Source organism: Eleutherodactylus coqui, chromosome 1 (assembly GCF_035609145.1).
Source record: "Eleutherodactylus coqui strain aEleCoq1 chromosome 1, aEleCoq1.hap1, whole genome shotgun sequence".
Classification (NCBI taxonomy): domain Eukaryota; kingdom Metazoa; phylum Chordata; class Amphibia; order Anura; family Eleutherodactylidae; genus Eleutherodactylus; species Eleutherodactylus coqui.
In genome coordinates this window covers 360,958,357-360,976,578 of record NC_089837.1, presented here as the reverse complement: position 1 = coordinate 360,976,578, position 18,222 = coordinate 360,958,357, and the positions used below count along the sequence as shown (strand labels likewise).

The following is an 18,222-nucleotide window of genomic DNA, read 5'->3' as shown; positions in this document are numbered from 1 at the left end:
TATTTTCGCTCAGACTTCGCTGCATACAATGTCATCTTGACCTACAAAGTGCTTGTTTTTGTGCCTCTTGGTTTAGTAGTTTGAACGCAATGACTCTTTTTCCATTGAGTATTCCGGTTCAAAAGGGGGGAGGCATAGGTGATCTGGGTCATAGATGATCTAGGTGTTGTAGATCAGCTATTGGGTTTGAAAAAATAAATAAATAAATGAAATAAGATAACAAGATTCTGAGCCATGTGAAATAGAACATCAGAACGATTATTTAGTACTAATACAGTAAGAAACTGCAGGTATGCAAACAGTTACCAGAACCTCTGTTGATAATGCATATGTTGAGCTTTTTGCAGATGGTACCAGGGTGAGGACTGATGACTCCACATCGGATATGCAGTGGTCACACAACAAGATGTCCTAGAAGCAGAAGATCTGCCTCCGCATGTCACAGTACAAGAAGCGGAATTGAAGGCCCTCACTGAGGCGAGTAGAGTGGTGAGAGGTAAGACTGCAACCCTTTACACTGACTCCTGGTATGCATTTGGCATAGCTCATGATTACGGCCCAATATGGAAGGCCAGACAGTTTTTTTACCTTAGCAGGACAACCAATTGAGAATGGTGCAGCGGTACAGAGTCGCATGGAGGCCCTACTTCTACCTGACAAAGTTGAGAGTTCGCACCGATTCCTACACTGGAGAGGCGAGAGACGACACCCTCGCTGACAGCATAGCAAAGGCAGCAGCCCTCAAGCCGTGGAAGAAAGAAGAAAGATACTGACAGCATGAGTCAGTGGTAAAAAACTTTGGACATTGACAAAAATTTGGACTTTGATATGCTAAAAGACTTTTACAGTTACAAGCCAGCAAGGAAGAAAAGAATAAATGGACTAATATGGGAGCAGCAGAAACAGGACAGCGTGTGGTGAACGGTCAACAGCACTTGCCCACCACAGTTCCTGTATCCCATGATGGCCCAGCTGATGGACGCAAAGACCCACCTAGTAAAGCAGCACTGCCGACGACGCTTGAAAGAGGTTGGGCGACTTCTGGGTTCTCTGTAGCTGCTGCATCATTTGTCCGGTTTAGCATGATCTATGCCATGGGTAAGTCAGGGCAGAAGTAAATTTGCCACACCACACTTGCCTGGACCACTCTACCCATTTCAGGGATTGCAAATTGACTACGTTCAGCTCCCACTTGTTGGGAAGTATGAATACGTGCTTGTTGTTGTTGATGTCTTTGCAGGTTGGAGGCCGACCCTGTTACCAAGGTAAACAAGTAGGTAACCGCAAAGAAGCTCATGAACGAGGTAAACTGTGAATATGGGGTACCAGAAGTGATTCAGAGTCAGACAGAGGTATAAACTTCGCAGGTGAATGTAACATGTCATGTCTGCTCTGGGTGTATCCCAGGCCTTTTACATACTGTACCACCTTTAGAGTAGTGGAAAGGTGGAGAGACGTAGTGGCACGCTAAAAAGTAAGATACTTAAAAATGACGCCACTTTGGAAAGACTGTCATCCAATAGCCTTATACAGTGTTAGATATGAACCCAGGGGGGATTATACATTATCTCCCTACGAGATTGTTTGGGCTAGCCCCAAGGCTAGGTCGTTACTATCCTCAGTAGTTACAATTACAATCTGATGTGTTGACTGAGTATGTGATTTCCGTTGTTAAAGAACTAACCAAAGCCTATGCACAGGTGTTCTCTTCCAGACTCAGAGGCAGACACTGGGACACATATCTTGCAGCCTGGGGATTGGGTGTGCGTCAAGAAGTTCCCCAGGAAGCACCCTCTTGAGCCCCGATTTGATGGCCCCTACCAGGTGCTTCTGACTACTGCCACAGCTGTGAAACTAGCCAAAAGACTTTCATGGATCCATGCTTCATACTGTAAGAAAGCTTCAGATCCGGGAGACCAGTCTTAGTTGTGCCGAGGACATTACTCTGGTTAGGGCTAGTGAGAGAGGAGGGTGGCAACTGGAATCCTTAGTCGGAAGAATATGAGGGTATGGTTACCTTCTAGTATAACTCGTCCAATGCTCAAGTAGCCGCATATTCCTTCGACTATTGTACTGTGGTCCCGTGTCTAGGCGCAAGATCCCACCGCAGGCCAGATTTAGCTCAGTCCAGCTGGTTATATGACTTATATACCCGGGGAATACAATATGTTTGCGCCACTGATAACGTCTGGGGAGAAGACTGCCGTTATTGGGGATTAGTGGGATGTAACACAGGAATAGACTGGTCCTATAAACCGCGAAGTGCCTTAAATAAGAAAGATAGGAGCGGGAAATCCCTAATTAGTCGTATAACCCTCCTTGAGAATAATAAAGGACAGCAGGTATTGGAAGGCTGAACTTAGTATGTTGCTTGGTTTTAATGCGGTTTTTACATTAACCATGGGAGATCCAAGCCCGGGGGACGGGGAGACTTATAGTCTGGGGACATACCGGTACGGGAGGACAGATCCCTTAGGGAAGTTTAAAATAAGGGGTATGGTAGATGCAGCCGAATGGAAGCCTTCACTTAGTCCCGTGCCCATAATTAACCCCCTCCGCCGTAAGATAAAGACCTTGACGAACATGATGATCATAGCCGACCCTACCTTTTGAGGACACCTTGACAGTAGCGACTGGCTACTCTGACCAGAATCTCTGGTTGGAGTTGATGAGGTACAATGCTAACAGGAGCAACAAGTCTAACTGTTGCGTGTGCGGTAGTGCCCGACCACACTCGGGGATGGTCCCCCTAAATCTCCCTGTAGATGCTGAAGAGTGGTTTATTAGTCTCTTCACGAACATTTCCGCTAATTACACTGTCCGTGAGAGATGGAAGGAGGAATACTCTATAACTACTTAAGTGTTTTGCACCGGAGAGAGTGTTACTGACTACCCTGGAAACTACACCTGCCGGGCAATTAGGCAGGGTAGAGGGAGATTTTTGGGGAACTCAGCAATATTTCCCTTGTTTAAAAAAGATGAAGAGCCAGTTCCGATAATGCTAACCACATACGCTACCAAAGAAAAGGAGAAATGTACTAGTACTGCGGCCGCCCCGATCTCCTAAGATGGATTGTCAGTGGAATTCCCATTTGCCTAGGGATAGTGCAGAAGACCTTAGGTTCCGGCGAGGGCACACCCTGTGGGGTGTTAACTTGTACAGATAGAGGGTATGGATGCCCGGAAATGAGCCCAGGGAATCCATGGCCTCCCTCTGAGGTGAGGTAGGGATCCCCCCCCTCCTAGGAGTAGGGACTTACGGGCAGTGGGAAAACCCTGGCGCAAGGGTGAGGCGACCTGGACGTGTTCACCATTAGGACTATCTCCAGGAGGGACATTGGTGTGGGTGAAGATTAGGGAGTCCCACGCCGTGCGTACCTGTGCACGCTACTAGTATTGTAACATTATGCTAGAGCGAGAAGAGAGACCCCTGGTGGTAGTTTTGATCTACACGTGTACATTGACGTCATAGGATAGCCAAGGGGGGTACCTGACAAGTTTTAAAAATTAGAGACCAAGTTAAAACTAGATTCGAGTCCATTTTCCTGATCATTAGGGTAAATAAACGTTGATTGGATTAATTATGTTTTATTATAATTAACAGTGGTTTATAAATTATACTAGAGACGCCTTATAGGGACTAGTCGACCAATAGGACCTACCTCGACTATGACTTTTAAAATAGAATGACCTTAGATATGACTTTAGCTAAAAAGGGGAGTGTCTGTAAGATGATAGGGGAGACTTGTTGTACCTACATCCTAGATGACACGTGACCCGCGGGTAAAGACGCAGTTGCCATTAAGAAGCTGACCGCACTAACTAAAAAGAGCTAACTTTTGGGACCAGCACTCGCCATGGATGAGCGGGTGGTAAAGGATCCTGGCACAGACGGGCGTTGCTGTTGTATGTGAACTGATGGTTATCTTTTCTGTTCTAGTCTGCTGTGTTATCCCCTGTGTCAGAGAGACCTGTGAAACTGATGCTGGAAAAGCCGCTCCCACCATGAGTTTGCTGGATGCATCCCCAGAAGGAGTGGACAAGTCCTACACCCCCTTGAAGACTCTAAAACGAACCTTCAACGCGCTCCAGTTATAGGCTCATGTGCAGAGAACTGTGAAAATTAGATAGAGAATTAGAGGATAGACATTTTAAGGGGGGATTGTGATAGACATGATGATTGGTTGGTGTAAAATGTCTATCGATTTGCACTAGACGTATTATGTGTGTTTTGTGACTTCAGCCTAAGGTGGAACTCTGCTGCATAAGGAAAGAGTTAAATCACAGTGTTATGTTATTGCTTGAGTGTTTTCCCAGTCCTCCCCATCCCCCACACACAGAATCTTCTTGAACAAAGGGATATCTACTTTCACTTTCAGATTTGGACACATGTTAAAGACAAAGGCTTCTACTTGAGAGAGGTGGGGAGAAGGGGAGGCGGGGGATTCTATATGATCCGACAAATGAGAATCCTATATGTTACTGATGTAACCTGTTGCACGCCCATTGTGTGTCTGTACAATAAAAGGCCCTGTCTGGCTGTTTCTGGGCAGAGAGCCATTTTGGATATGAGGCTGATAGCTTGTGTCTAATTTGCTCCACGATGAAGTGTGCACACGATACAATTAGGAAAGCGACAAAATACCCCAAAAGCCTGCTGGAGAAAACTATAATCCAGATCAATGCAGGGGAATAAAACAAATCCCCTGCTAAGTATTGCATGCCTAACACATGAGGAAGTGCAGAACCGGTTAAGAAGAATTAAAATCGACAAAGGCCCAGATGGAATACACCCAAGGGTTCTGAGGGAACTAAGTAACGTGATAGATAGACCACTATTTCTTATATTTAAGGATATTTTGGTTGTACCACTAGAATGGCGAATTGCTGTCGCAATATACAAAATGGCCAAAATCCAACTAATACCTTGCATTTATTATATATTATTCACATGCAGTGCAGCTTTTAAATGCCTGGGGGAGCCCAGGGTGGTAGTACCAATGTCATTCACTAATTGAGGTGCAGGGCAGCCCACTGAACTATTATGGTGTCAATAATAGGTTGCTGCTCTGCATGGTGCATGTATCAGAATGGTCTGGCACTTTGTATCTACTCTGTTTGGGAGTATACACCAAGCAGTCCCCCCCCCCCCCTCCTATATTAGGAGGTTGTGCGAGTGGCTGATTCATAGGTGTCCCTCACAGGTGTAATTAGCTCCCTCATTTGCTACCTGCATGCTAAGGGTGTGCACATGTTTGCCCTCCTGAGTCAGTAAGTATATGGCCGTTTTCAGTGATTGTTTGTTTTTAAATTTTCCCTTCTGTGATGCAATATACAAAAGGGGTCTAAAAGAGAGCCTGCTAACTACAGGCCCAAGTTACCTGTGCTGCTGGGATCTGTAGTTCTAAGCTTCCTAGCAGCACACCCCTCACAGGGTTAATTGTTGAGCTGACTGGGTGTGGTACTTCCTGCTAGCCAATCTCCTGGCTCTGTGCTCACATATAAACCCAGCTCCTGGTCAGTCTCTGCATGGTGTTCAGGGTAAGCAGTCATGAATCCTTGTCTGTTGAAGTTTGCTGTGTGACCTGTTATCTGTGTTTTGTTGCAGCTTGCTGTGTGATCTGTGCCTTGCGGTTCATGTCCGTTTGTACGTTTATTTTGTGTCAGTTTGGTCTGCTGAGTTTGTTTGCTATGTCTGCGCTAGGTTGGCCCCTAGGGCCCTCTAGTAGATGTGTCTTGCTAGTGTAGGGACTGCAAGATATGAGGGGCCTTGCTGGGGCTTGCATTTTAAGTTCATTGGCCAATTTAGGAACTAACACCTCGCATTTATATTCAGCTTATCATCTGCTATTAGTGTTTGCATTGTGGCTGCTGTATGCTGTGTATTCTGGCTCTGTGTGTCCTGTGGTTCAGTCCCTGTCATGTGGCATGTATATGTGTCCTGTTCTGGTGTGTGGCTCCTAGGATCAGCTAGATCTGAAGACTGTTGGGCTGCCATTATTGGGGCAATGTCCCTGCTTAGGTAGGGCCATGCCATGGGAAATTGCTATGCTATGGGAAAATGCTTTATCCTGCATATTTGTGGAAACTATTTGCAGTTTCCGCAAATGGAGGAAAAATCGCAGCATGCTCCATTTTTGCGTGGACTGCCTCCATTTATGTCAATAGAAGCCATCCAACCCACGGCACATGTGCAATTATCATTTCAGACCAGTCGCGGATTCTGCATCACCGCCTAGCGACAACTCGGGAAAAAATTGAATACAAAACATCTGTACTGCGCAAGCCGGACGCTACCCGCCGGGTCCATCCGCAGTACAAATGAAGACACAATACGCATGGCCACCGCTGCTGTCAGGATCGGACTCCGCTGCGGGCCCCCTAATGCAAAGTCCGTCTCTGCCGCGTGCAGGCGGCCTAAGACATAGATGTGTGAGCAGTGCCAATATATTTGTGTAATATGCATTTGTCTGTATGCAATATACACTGTGTATGTCTTGTGTATATATGTGTAGGTAAATATATTCAGGAAGTATTATTTATATCTACAGCATGTGGTATTGTATGCACAGTATATGGTACAGTATGTGTACAGTTTATGGTATATATATATATATATATATATATATATATATATATATATATATATGGTGTTCAGTAAAATTATTTTTTTTTGTATAGTATTATTTTTTGTTACATTTGTTGGCTAGATGGAAAGTTGGAATTCAAAATCAATTCCAATGGATGGACTAATATATCACAGTCTGTCATCAGTATTAACAGTAGAGGCACGATGCACTAAAAGGTACAAATTCATATTAAACAGATGTAATATGGCTGCATCCATACGGTGTTAAGAGTAGATGTTTGCAGCAGTGGTCATGCACTTTTGGTACACCAGAAATTAATGGAGTGTTTAGTATCTACAATAGATGCGAAAACTTGCCACAAGGCTCAACAGTGGCCCAACAAATCATTTTGCAAATTAGTAGAATATAAGGGAAACTTAGCATTTCACAAATTATACATATTTTAATTTTTATTGAGGTATAAAAACATATATAAAAATTCTTCACATTAACATAAAAACTTCAGTAAACAATGAAACCGAATCTGTCACAGTGTGTATACATCCTCTGACCAGTTGAAATCTAGCTCTACAATTTTAAATAATTTACCTGTAAAATTGCTACACAATTGACTGAGTCTTCAGGCCAACTGCACTTAATGCAGACCAGCACTGTTGATGATATTATAAGTTCAATATGGCTTTGAGTTAAAGGAGTTTTCCGAAATCATTGTTTTTCTTTTTTTAAGAAGTTGCTTGTGTTCATCCAACCAAGTCTGTTTATATGCTGCAGAGTCAGCCTGTGAATAGAAAGTCATTGGCTCTGCAGCCAATCATAGACCTCAGCCGTTGGCTACTGAGGTCTCTGATTGGCTGCAGCAACCTGTGACATTCCATAAACAGGCTGACTCTGTAGCAGAGTGAATGAAGATGCTGTGCTGGAGCTGCAGGAACCCAGGACAGATGAATATGGGCTATTTTATTGTTTTTTAACAAGGGCAGCTTCCTAAAAAAGCAAAAATCTATATTTCGGTAAACGCCTTTAAGCTGTCCCAGTAAGGCCAAAACATTTTTTCTGTAGCGTAATCCAAACTTTAATGAACAATCAATAGATTTGCTTGTATAAAATATAAAGCATGGCAGCATAAATGATGCAGACGGCTGTCTACATAAATAAAGCCTTTATTATTCCGTAGATACATGTATAGGCAACGTTTCGACCGTTCCGGTATTTATCAAGCCACTATCAATAGAAGCAGAGCAGTAGATCCATGCTCCTTGATAGTGGCTTGATAAAGACCGGAAAGGTCAAAACGTCACCTATACATCTATCTATGGAATAATAAAGGCTTCCTTATGTAGATCGTCTGCATCATTTATGCTGCCATGCTTTATATTTTATACATCTGATTGAAATTTGGGCTGATGGTCCACAACTCTGGCATCTGGCTTCGCATTGAATAACGTGATTCATTGCTCGTCCACATAAAGTGGGTTAACTAATTGAGTGCTGCTGGACTTATTTCTTCTAATAGGTTTGCTTGTGATTTTCATATTACTCTGTGGGAAGAAAGGTATCTACTACTTTTTAAAATCACTAATGATTCAGAAAAGAAGTCTCTAGTGCCTCTTGTTAGCTAGAACGATTTTGAAGGCTTTTCAAGCTACTCAACGTAATCCTGTTGACAGTCATTTCACAGAGTTTTTTGTAGAGAGCAGCAAAAACCATATAGATTGTCCTCACTTTAACCCCTTAGTGACCAAGCCTGTTTGCGCCTTAATGACCAGATCAAATTTTGAATAACTCCGTAAAGCTTTTGCTTATCCAAGTGATTCTGACATTGTTTTTTCGCCACATGATGTACTTCATTCAGCAGGTAAAAGTAGTCTGATAGAATTTGTGTATAATTATTAAAAGCACCAAAAATGGGAAAATTTTGAAAAAATGTTCACTTTTTCACATTTTCAACGGCGATATCTCAAATATGTGCAAACATACTGTCCAAATTCTTGATAAGATATATATTTCCATCTGTTTACTTTATTCTGGGCGCACATTAGAAAAAGTTCAGTTTTTTTAACCATTTAAGAGAAGTGCAAATTTAACATTGATTTTTAACATTTTGAGGAACATTTTCCTTTCCTACACCAAGCCAAGATTACAAAGGCACATAGGTGTCAGAATGATAGATACCCCCACAAATGACCCCATTTTAAAAACTACACCCCTTAATTTATTCACTGAGGGGGGTCGTGAGTTTTTTACCTAATAGATTTTTCTCAGGAATTAATGCAATTTAGAGGAGAAAAAAATAAAATTTCATGTTTTTGCAAATATGCCATTTAAAAGATGGGATTTCTTTTGTATAATGCACATGAAAATGCGTATTTGCACCCAAAATGGATACCCCAGTTTGTCCTGTGTTCAGAAACATACCCATTGTGGCCCTAATCTTGTGTCCGTATGCGCAACAGGGTCCAAACCGAAAAGAGCAGACCGTGACTTTCAGAACAGTCATTTTGCTTGAAGGCGATTTCAGCCGCATTGCCCAATTGTAGAGCCCTTGATGGACCAAAACGATAGAGAACCTCCCCAAAGGCCCCTATTTTGAAAACTAGACCTCTTAACAAATTTATCTAGTTGCACATTTTGACCCCACAGTTTTTGAATGAATCTAAGCAAAGCAGAAGGAAAAAAATTAAGATTTTCATTTTTTTGGCAATTATGTCGCTTTTAAACCTGTTTTTTTTGTACAGCATACATATCAATGAAGACTTGTACCACAAAATGGATACCGCTGTTTGTCCCGTGTTCAGAAGCATACCCATTGTAGTCCTAAAATTATGTCCATATTCACAGCGGGGCCCAAAACTAAAGGAGCAGCCGGTGGCTTTTAGAACAGACATTTTGCTTGAAGGCGTTTTAGGCCCCATTGCCCACTTGTAGAACCCTCGAGCGGGCAAAACCATAGAGAACCCCCACAAATGACCCCATTTTAAAAACTAGACCACTTAACGAATTCATCTAGGGGTGTACTGTATATTTTAACCCCACAGTTTTTGAATGAATCTGAGCAAAGCAGATGGAAAAAATTACGATTTTAATTTTTTTGGCAATTGTGTCATTTTAAAAACATTTTTTTTTGTACAGCATACATAGGAATGAAGACCTTCACCCCAAAATGGATACCCCCATTTGTCCCTTTTTTAGAGACATACCCATTGTGGCCTTGATATTATGTCTGTATGCACAAGGGGGCTCAAATCGAAAGGTGCATCAAACTTCAACTGTGTCTTAACTTTTACGTAATCGCCATTATCTATTGGATAATGGCAATCACGTGACTGGGGACCACTTACTGCAGCCCTCAGTCACTGCTCCGGGCTCTTGGCTAAATTTAGTAGCCAGGAGCAAGAAAACTTTGAATTTCCCAGGCCCTCAACCGCTTTTGCGCTTGCGTCCGCCATTTTGCTAATGGGCATATGTGCCAAAGTAGGGGAAAGGTCCGTGGATAAAGATCACGTCGGGGGACATCACCAGAGGTAAGTAATTTCACCTCCCCTCACGAATCTGATCTGTGATTGGAGATGAAATTTCCACTTCTTTTACTTTTACGTGATCGCCGTTTTCAATTGGAAAATTGGAAACGGCTACATTTGGTAGCCAGGAGCAGGGAGATTTTAAATTACCCTGGCAATCTGCGCCTTTTGCACATGCGTCTGCCATCTTGGCGGCGGGCGTGTGCGCAGAAGCCGTGGTGAAGTCCACGGACCAATACTGTGCCTTAGGTATGTTATTTCATCTCCCCTCACGGAGATGAAACCTAAACTTTTTTTTCTTTTTTTTAAACTTTTTAAAAACTTTTTTTTACTTTACATGATCGCTGCTATCCATTGGATAGCAGCGATCATGTGACCGGGAACCGCATACAGTGGCTCCTGGTGACATCCCTCTGCTCTCGGCTACACATGGGAGCCGGGAGCAGGAGAATCTTTTAATTTCCCGGGCTGCGCGCGACTTTTGTGCGCGTGTCCAACGTATGACGTCTGGCACCCATGCGCAGAAGGTGCCGACGGGACCTGGGAGCAGCTGAATCTTTAACTTTTTTAAACTTTTTACTAACTTTTATATGATCGCTGGCATTCGGTAAATGCCAGCGATCATGTGACCGGCCTGGAATGGCAGCTCCAGGTTGCTGGCTACCTCCGGAAGCCGGCAGCGTGGAGCTGTCACGACCTCAGCTTGCAGGGCCTTAATCCCAGGAGGAAACATATTTCTATGTCCTCAGGGAATAAGGCCCAGCAAGCTAGGACGTAAAAAAGGAATGGGCTGGTCACTAAGGGGTTAAGCTAATGCCCATTTTAATTGTGAGTCAGGTCCATTCAGCCATTCAAAATTAGACTTTTTCATCATCTGTGGTCTGCATTGCTTTTAGTTCTAGTGAACTGTCTCTTAACTTGATAGGCTTTACTGGCATTAAATACTGCATTTTTTTTCCAAAATTCTGAATTTAAAGCTCTTGATTTATTTCCTTTCCATTTGACTCTATTTTTCATCTTAAGAAGTTGCAGAGATTCTAGTTGGAAGCCTTGTTCACTTAAAGGAGTAAATTCAATCAAAATGACTTTAATCTTCCTCTCCACCATTGCTTTGTGTAACCCACTCTCAAGTTCATACATTGCTTTGCAAGAAGTGAAGCTTTTGTTTAAGATGACGATTAATCTTCTGCTCTTTTCTAGAAATGAGTTCATGTCATCAACCAGAGCTGCAGTAGAGGAAAAAGTAGGTTAGTGGGTATTTGAATATACCTTGAGTACGAAGGTTCATATACAGTAGTACATATAAAATGGTTTTTAAGTGTTTCCTATTTTTAAAAAATCTTGAAAAATCTCTGAAACAGGTTTGTGGGCTACGACTTATTATGATGAAGATTTAGCAGTGTTACATAAGTTTCCTTGCTTGACTACATTTCTTACTTGCGTTATCTTTCTACATCAGATTTTTTGTTAGACTATCAGAATTTTTTTCTAAACAAGGCAATGCATGTTATTGGAATATTAGACGTAAACACAAAAATTGCCCTCTGTCCTTTTAAAACCAAATTTGACAATTTAGGATTTTCTGTTTAAGCCCTTTAAGGATATGGCTATTTTTGGGTTTTACTACTAGACCAATGCCCTAATTGTCTTAATGTCTTTTATAACTTCTCTTTAGAGAGGTCATACATTTTTCAATAACACTTTGAGGCACAAAAGTTATTGCAGAGAAGAAAAAGTGTAGGTTTGTTAGTTTTTATTCAATTTTATTACAGTCAAATGACATAAATTTAAATACTACCTTCCCTCACATAAGTGTAGTTATAGTACTGGTGCTGGGTTCTCATCTCAATTGCATTAACATATCCATATGCATAAAAGCCAATTTGTCACAGCACACACACCACCTTGTGTTGAAAGGAAGGATAATCCTGGATATACGGTGCACGCCCAACACGATCCTGGATCCTGGATCGGATGTATAGTAGAGCCAAACGAGAAGGAGAAGAGCAGCACTCCAGGGAATAGTATCAAAGAGAAACCTTTATTGTGCCCACAGACAACGTTTCAACCCTAGTTACACGGGTCTTTGTCAAGTCCTAAATACCATATACAGACTCCCAACATTTAAAGCAACCATAGCTCCACCCTCACCAATCAAATGCAGTGCATCATTAAACAATTAACCAATTAAAATAGACCTTCAACAATTGGGTGGATTAGTTTGGAGACACACATGCAGGGTATAAGTAAATAATTAAGCATATACAAGAGTGCCATACCACATGTTGTAGTCTCAAGAGAATGAATCAGCCCATCCTGGTCCATACCGGGGGTATCGCGTACTGATGATGTCAGCAGCGTCATTAAATGGCTCGCATTGATGGAGATATTCCTTCTCTGTATTCATTTACGCTAAGTCCCGATATACTGTAACCGCGCATGTGCGGGAATTCAATGTTCTCGCACGATCTACTGCGTCCCCTTAACGCAACAGGCGTAGGTCTACGCAAACAGAGTACAGGGTACACAGCCTCCTATATAGAGTACAGCCCACTTCTAACACAATGTTAAACTACGGCTAAGTGCCGATGTGTAGAGTCTGCGCATGTGCGGAGAATTAATCTTCTCGTATGGCCTGCTGTATAGCGTCTAACATACTGAGCGTAATATCCCGCTAGATATGGAAACCAGAGCGGTACTAAAATTATAGGCCGCTCACACTGAGCCAATAAAGCGCAACAAAACCCTCTCTAGCGCAACAAGTGCATTTCAGCGCACACTCTATACAAGGGTAAAAATAACCATATTTTAATCAGTGTCAAAAAAAACAGAACAACAAAACTGGCCCATTAAATAATCCTAACGCCCTATTATTGATCTAATCTATAACCGTAGTATGGAATTTCTCCTGCTAAACGTACAGCAGAGTCTTGTATAACAATCGCCACTGTACACAATAAGGAAGTATATTGATGTTACAATATATTGCATGGTCCATTCTCTATAACACTCATGCCTTGAATGCATTACAACATTACTATATGACACAAAAACAATTAATAGTTTTGAATGCTTATACGTTTTATTCAGACCAATTATACATAAAATAATAGGTCAAATATAGAATTTCATAAATGTATATGGTGTCCACTTTCACTATTCCACCCAAAAGGATCTAAAAGGAAAGAAAAGAGAATTAAAATCAATGATCAAATAGCAACATATGAATCTAGAAACCAAGCGTAAATCTTCAGTATGGAAACATACATATCGCACTCAATCACATTAAATAGAGAAGTGGATTGTAATCAAGGTTAAGGCCATTTGGGGCCAGTGCATTGAGCGTAAAAATCCACTTTGCTTCAAGAAGTTTTAACCTCTGCTCCCTGTCCCCACCTCTTATATCCTTGTCCACCGAATCAATAACTCTGAAGCGCATTTGGCTAAGGGTGAAGTCACACGAACGTATATCGGCTCGGTTTTCACGCCACGCCGATATACGTTGTCCTCGTGTGCAGGGGCGGGGAGGATGGAAGAGCCAAGTGCAGGAACTGAGCTCCCGCCCCCCTCTCTGCCTCCTCTCCACCCCTCTGCACTATTTGCAATGGGGAAAGGTGGGAACACACCCTGTTGACAGATTTGAATCAGACAGATAATGACCAACTGCAGCAATACCATTCTCATGTTTGATGATAGTGTATAATGAGGATACGTCAAAGGACGCCAAAATGGCACCCTCATTAATAGTAACTAGAATTAATTTACTCAAGAATTCGGAAGTATCCTTAATATAGGACATCGCATCAGTTCCGTGTTGGCGAAGCACTCTGTCCAAGAACCGAGACACATTATTGTATACTGAGCCTCGCCTCTGAAAAGGACAGGCTCATAAAATGGAAGAATCTGTCTCAAAATGGCCGCTAGATACAAAATGGAGCATTATAAGATGTAAATAAGCTTGTGTGTAGTGAAACAATTATTCAAGCAGAAATAGCTTTAGAGCAGGAGATTCGGTGCAATGTGTAATGATGTGTCTCTCTGTTCTTTTTCATGAGAACCAAGTCTGGACACAGCTGTTATCAGAAAAAGTCCTCCCACACCTTCAGAAAGACTTGGACAAGGGAACTGACTGTGCTGCAACCACCTGAATAACAAAGTGAATACAAGGGAGGACCAGGGAGGACGAGATAACGCTGAAGAGAAACAGACGCTTGAGAACATAACAGATATATTCTCACTAAACAATGCATGATTCTTAATGTTTTTCTAACCCAATGAGATTAACCCCATGACTAATGACGTATTCCTTGCCTGTATTAGAACTATACCAAAGTGAATAAACTTTCAGTGTACGCGCCTTAAGCAGAGTGGGCTGAATACTTGCCGCGGCTCATCTCTACATATCTGTGAGAGCTAATTACTATAAATCATATAGTTTTTGGCCTCTCTGATGCATCCAGGTATGAACTAATTTGGAATCCAAGGCTTGAAAGGTTAGTGTCCGGTCATGTGTAACGGTCCTTAACACCTTGACACGATCGGTCGTCCCGGGGGGCATTCAAGATTTTTGTGGATATTGGGTAGAGTGTAAATCTTAGCCATCACGGCAAATGTAGGAAAAAGGAAGTCAAATAAGCGTTGATCAATCAGTCCTTCATTCCTGGCCTGGTCAAGAACCACTTTTAGCTCACTTAAAGCCTTATTTGTGGGATCCAATGTCAATGGTTCATACACTGACGTATCCGCTAGCTGAGATGCAAGTTCATTGTGATAATAATCCGAGTCCATAATAACTATGGCTCCACCTTTGTCAGCTAGACGGATAGTCAGTGTATCATCATTACTGAGGGATGTGATCGCCTGCCAGTCAATCTCACTCATACTGGAATGTCTTTTGTGATGAAATTGGCGAGCTCGTACATTGACAAAGTCACGATTCACCAATTTGGCATAAGTATCCACAGCTGGATCAACCCCTGGAGGTTGAAACCTACTGGGATTACGCAATCCAATGTTCTGCGATGTAAATCCCTCATTTGTTGTACATGCCATATTTACAGGAGTTTGAACTCCTTCAGAACCTGACAAATGAGTCCGCAACCTGAACCGTCTCAAAAACTGTCTAATGTCAATGTCCAGCTTAAACCAGTCTATGTCCACAACCGGAACAAAAGAGAGCCCCCTAGAGAGAGCTCGATCCTGTGATGCAGTCAGTGTCTTATATGAAATGTTGACAATAGATACCTCCGTCATCTCCTTGTTCTCGTCCCCGAGCGAGTTTGCACTCTCCTTAGATCTTTTTCGGGAGCGGTTGTGTTTCTTACCGCCTCTTCTCCTTCTCTTGCTCGGAATGTCGTATTTATGCCTTTCGGGGGTCGATGGCCTAAAAAAGGCTCTCCTGTTGATAAAGATGGACCCACCTCCTGAGCAGACTCTGAACCTGCGGATGACCACCCAAATTGGGATCTGCCCCAACATGGTCTTCTTTGTCTGGGGTTCCTTCTTGCAGGCGTTCTGCCCTGTTGTGCATTAGGGCTTTTTTGCCAATTGTATATCACTCCAGACAAGTGATCTTGTTCATCTCTTGCCCACTTATTGCGTTTGGTATGTTCCACCTCACTTCTATATCTCTGTGAGGCCACTTTGATTTTATCAATACAATTCTTCATTTCCTGCTCAGGAAGCATGGCCTGGATTTCATGTTCCATCGATGTTATATTGGCTGATACTTTCGTGATTTCCTCCTGTAGAAACTCTAAATTGAGCAGCATTAGATCAAATGCAAATTTATTAGCGATACAAACACATTTCTTAAAAACGCCTCATTATCAGAGAACAAGGTGGGACGGGTATAGTAACATAGTAACATAGTATGTAAGGCCGAATGAAGACATTGTCCATCTAGTCCAGCCTGTCTATCCTACTGTGTTGATCCAGAGGAAGGCAAAAAACCCCAAGGCCAGAAGTCAATTAGCCCTTTTGGGGAAAAAATTCCTTCCCGACTCCCTAATGGCAATCAGACTGTTCCCTGGATCAACCCCTAATAGTTCCTACCTGCCTATATACCAGGATTGACACTTAACCTAAAATTTATATCCTGTAATATCCTTCTCCAGAAAGACATCAAGTCCCCTTTTAAACTCCTCTATGGATTTTGCCATCACCACTTCCTCCGGTAGAGAGTTCCACAGTCTAACTGCTCTTACAGTAAAGAACCCCTTTCTGTGTTGGTGATGAAACCTACTTTCCTCTAATCGTAGCGGATGTCCTCTTGTTACCGCCGTGGTCCTGGGTGTAAACAGATCGCGGGAGAGATCCATGTGTTGTCCCCTCATGTACTTATACATGGTTATTTGGTCGCCTCTTAACCTTCTTTTTTCTAGAGTAAATAGTCCCAATTTGGACAGCCTCTCTGGGTATTCCAGTCCCGTCATTCCATGTATTAGTTTAGTCGCTCTTCTTTGAACCCCCTCAAGCACTGTGACATCTTTCCTGAGCACCGGTGTCCAGAATTGTAAGCAGTATTCCATGTGAGGTCTGACAAGTGCCTTATATAATGGAAGGATAATGTTCTCGTCCTTCGCCCCTATACCTCTTTTGATGCACCCCAAGACTTTATTTGCCTTTGCAGCGGCTGACTGGCATTGGTTACTCCAGTTTAGTCTATTATCCACTAATACCCCCAGATCCTTTTCCATATCACTTTTCCCTAGTGGTACCCCATTAAGTGAATATTTGTGACATCCGTTCCTCTTGCCCATGTGCATAGTCTTACATTTTTCAACATTGAACTTCATTTGCCATTTTTCTGCCCAAGCCCCCAGCTTATCCAGGTCCGTTTGTAGCCGCACATTGTCCTCCGTTGCATTAATTATATTGTATAATTTTGTGTCATCTGCAAATATTGATATTTTGCTGTGCAGCCCCTCTATCAGGTCATTAATAAATATGTTGAACAGAGTGGGGCCTAATACTGAACCCTGTGGCACCCCGCTAGCGACTGTGGTCCAATCAGAGTACGAACCATTTATTACCACCCTCTGCTTTCTATCGTTGAGCCAATTTTTTACCCACTTACACACGTTTTCGCCCAGTCCGAGCTGCCTCATTTTGTATATTAGCCTATTATGTGGCACGGTGTCAAATGCTTTAGAGAAGTCCAGATATACAAGATCAATAGATTCTCCCTGGTCCAGCTTAGAGCTTACTTCATCGTAGAAACTGATCAGATTTGTCTGACATGAGCGACCCTTCATGAATCCATGCTGGTGAGGAGTTATTCCCTTAATCTCCTTGAGGTACTCATCGATGGCGTCTCTCAGAATCCCCTCGAAAATTTTTCCCGTTACTGATGTGGTCGTAAACCTCTTGGAATCTGTGCGACATAATATTCACGCAAAGTCATAGAATGTAGTTTTAGAGAGATTAAATGCTTACTCATAGATTCATACTTGCGTAAATGAACTTTGACATCCGATGTACTGAAGAGGGTATTATGCTTTTCTGAGCCCGCAATAATGCGAACTGCATCATCCGCTGTATATGAAAAAACTCTGGGCTGACCAGATTCCCCAACTGGTCTGTTAGTTAAATTGGATCCTTCATGTGGTGCCCGTGACTCCGGATCCATAGTAACCGTAATGAATAAAAGCCAATTTGTCACAGCACACACACCACCTTGTGGGCACCACATGAAGGATCCAATTTAACTAACAGACCAGTTGGGGAATCTGGTCAGCCCAGAGTTTTTTCATATACAGCGGATGATGCAGTTCGCATTATTGCAGGCTCAGAAAAGGATAATACCCTCTTCAGTACACCGGATGTCAAAGTTCATTTACGCAAGTATGAATCTATGAGTAAGCATTTAATCTCTCTAAAACTACATTCTATGACTTTACGTGAATATTATGTCGCACAGACGCTTCCAAGAGGTTTACGACCACATACCCGTCCCACCTTGTTCTCTGATAATGAGGCGTTTTTAGAGAAATTTGTTTGTATCGCTAATAAATTTGCGTTTGATCTAATGCTGCTCAATTTAGAGTTTCTACAGGAGGAAATCACGAAAGTATCAGCCAATATAACATCGATGGAACATGAAATCCAGACCA

General features: G+C 42.4%; 1 pseudogene; it reads right to left on the bottom strand.

Annotated features, from left to right (window-relative positions):
- Positions 1–9,371: 9,371 nt before the first annotated feature.
- Positions 9,372–18,222, bottom strand: part of LOC136577853 (interleukin-18 receptor 1-like) — a 106,137-nt pseudogene continuing 97,286 nt past the window's right edge.